The sequence below is a fragment of the Rhynchophorus ferrugineus genome, unplaced genomic scaffold, assembly GCF_030347505.1.
Source record: "Rhynchophorus ferrugineus isolate W39M unplaced genomic scaffold, kcgeb_rfMv2 rfM601, whole genome shotgun sequence".
NCBI classification, from domain to species: Eukaryota; Metazoa; Arthropoda; class Insecta; order Coleoptera; family Curculionidae; genus Rhynchophorus; species Rhynchophorus ferrugineus.
The window spans coordinates 30,001-33,571 of NW_027473178.1; positions in this window are offsets into that span (position 1 = coordinate 30,001).

A 3,571-nucleotide genomic window follows, 5' to 3' on the forward strand; every position below is an offset into this window, starting at 1 on the left:
CTTTTTATTTGTCTAAATTCGTTCTTGGGAACATTTTCCGTACATAAATATATCGCATTGATATACATCGATGATACATTTATGTATGCTTGTATAAATAACAAAGGCGAATAGAGAGGATGTCAATCTTTTCTATTCGCCTTTTTATTTGTCTAAATTCGTTCTTGGGAACATTTTCCGTACATAAATATATCGCATTGATATACATCGACGACGCATTTATGTATGCATGTATAAATAACAAAGGCGAATAGAGAGGATGTCAATCTTTTCTATTCGCCTTTTTATTTGTCTAAATTCGTTCTTGGGAACATTTTCCGTACATAAATATATCGCATTGATATACATCGACGATGCATTTATGTATGCCTGTATAAATAACAAAGGCGAATAGAGAGGATGTCAATCTTTTCTATTCGCCTTTTTATTTGTCTAAATTCGTTCTTGGGAACATTTTCCGTACATAAATATATCGCATTGATATACATCGACGACGCATTTATGTATGCATGTATAAATAACAAAGGCGAATAGAGAGGATGTCAATCCTTTCTATTCGCCTTTTTATTTGTCTAAATTCGTTCTTGGGAACATTTTCCGTACATAAATATATCGCATTGATATACATCGATGATACATTTATGTATGCTTGTATAAATAACAAAGGCGAATAGAGAGGATGTCAATCCTTTCTATTCGCCTTTTTATTTGTCTAAATTCGTTCTTGGGAACATTTTCCGTACATAAATATATCGCATTGATATACATCGATGATACATTTATGTATGCTTGTATAAATAACAAAGGCGAATAGAGAGGATGTCAATCTTTTCTATTCGCCTTTTTATTTGTCTAAATTCGTTCTTGGGAACATTTTCCGTACAAAAATATATCGCATTGATATACATCGACGATGCATTTATGTATGCCTGTATAAATAACAAAGGCGAATAGAGAGGATGTCAATATTTTCTATTCGCCTTTTTATTTGTCTAAATTCGTTCTTGGGAACATTTTCCGTACATAAATATATCGCATTGATATACATCGACGATGCATTTATGTATGCCTGTATAAATAACAAAGGCGAATAGAGAGGATGTCAATCTTTTCTATTCGCCTTTTTATTTGTCTAAATTCGTTCTTGGGAACATTTTCCGTACATAAGTATATTGCATATAATATGCGTATGTATATAAAGACAAATACAAGGGATGTAAATCTCTTTTATTTTGCTAAATTCGTTTTACAGAACGTTGTGTAAACTTAAGGATATCATTCATCTTAACCGATAAGCACCTAGCCTATACTCTTTTTGTATTCTATTATCATGTTTGGAAACATTTTCTTACGATTTCCAGAATTAAATTCACTATTTTAATTCGGAACATTGTCTTAAATGTACGTTCAGTTCGAAGACGAACCACAAGATACGTTTATAAGTTATACCTTATGAGACTATTAAATATACAGTTTTCAGACCTAATGCGATGAACTATCAAAAAACAATTAAAAAACATCGCCCCGTGCGGAAATTGAATTGGAGACTAATTCCATTCATCTGAATTCGATCATTACCCGCATTGTACTTCTAGAGCCCGTTCGGTCCGATGGCGAATAAAATCCGCGTTTCAGTATATCATATGCGGTTAAACGGTGAGGCCAGTTACAACTGCATTAAAACCTCCGATGTATACCTGAATATAGCGGGAGGACGCCCGCATAATTTGACGAACCTTCAAGTGCACCTACTTATGAGGGACCATATAATACCAATTCGACATGACGAGAATTCAGAGCCAAATCGATATCACATGGCAACTATATTTGGTTCTAATGAAATGAAGGATCAACGAACATGAAGACATGCTCATCAATCACAGATACATGGAATTCTGTATCGTCGCAACCGATAATACGTACAACCTTCGATTGGAATGAATTAATCAAAAAAATTGGACGAAAATAGTTTAGACATTCAGAAAACTGACAATTAGGTAAAACTGTAAAACCTGCTTTAAATAGAAACCACATTAATCAAAAAAGGTCATGCATTGTAATACGATTAGTTACGAAAGTAGCCTAACCTTTGGACCATTTTGAATTTTAACTTATCGAGATATCGTTCGCGGGTAAACGGCGGGACTAACTACCACCGCCTTGACAACCGCAGCCTATGCCCGAACAAATCAGGAAGGCGCGTGCATGGATTAACGAGATTCCCACTGTCCTTATCTAAAATTTTACGCAATACTGCCGCGACGGAACCGAACAGGCGCTCGGAGACCCGTACGTGAACCGTCCCCGATACTTACGCAGGAAAGACCAGCTCGGAGCTTTAACAAGCACCAGAGCCATAGACAGATAGTCTACATTTCAAAATGTCCATATACTTACGCAGGAAAGACCAGCTCAGCAGATCGCGTTCGGATCCGTTCAGAGAAGGATCGAGATGCCGAGCGCGGGTAAACGGCGGGACTAACTACCACCGCCTTGACAACCGCAGCCTATGCCCGAACATATCAGGAAGGCGCGTGCATGGATTAACGAGATTCCCACTGTCCTTATCTAAAATTTTACGCAATACTGCCGCGACGGAACCGAACAGGCGCTCGGAGACCCGTACGTGAACCGTTCCCGATACTTACGCAGGAAAGACCAGCTCGGAGCTTTAACAAGCACCAGAGCCATAGACAGATAGTCTACATTTCAAAATGTCCATATACTTACGCAGGAAAGACCAGCTCAGCAGATCGCGTTCGGATCCGTTCAGAGAAGGATCGAGATGCCGAGCGCGGGTAAACGGCGGGACTAACTACCACCAACTTGACAACCGCAGCCTATGCCCGAACATATCAGGAAGGCGCGTGCATGGATTAACGAGATTCCCACTGTCCTTATCTAAAATTTTACGCAATACGGCCGCGACGGAACCGAACAGGCGCTCGGAGACCCGTACGTGAACCGTCCCCGATACTTACGCAGGAAAGACCAGCTCGGAGCTTTAACAAGCACCAGAGCCATAGACAGATAGTCTACATTTCAAAATGTCCATATACTTACGCAGGAAAGACCAGCTCAGACCTTTAACAAGCACCAGAGCCATAGACTCATGGTCTACATTTCAAAATGTCCCTAACTAAGATCGCGTTCGGATCCGTTCAGAGAAGGATCGAGATGCCGAGCGCGGGTAAACGGCGGGACTAACTACCACCACCTTGACAACCGCAGCCTATGCCCGAACATATCAGGAAGGCGCGTGCATGGATTAACGAGATTCCCACTGTCCTTATCTAAAATTTTACGCAATACGGCCGCGACGGAACCGAACAGGCGCTCGGAGACCCGTACGTGAACCGTCCCCGATACTTACGCAGGAAAGACCAGCTCGGAGCTTTAACAAGCACCAGAGCCATAGACAGATAGTCTACATTTCAAAATGTCCATATACTTACGCAGGAAAGACCAGCTCAGCAGATCGCGTTCGGATCCGTTCAGAGAAGGATCGAGATGCCGAGCGCGGGTAAACGGCGGGACTAACTACCACCACCTTGACAACCGCAGCCTATGC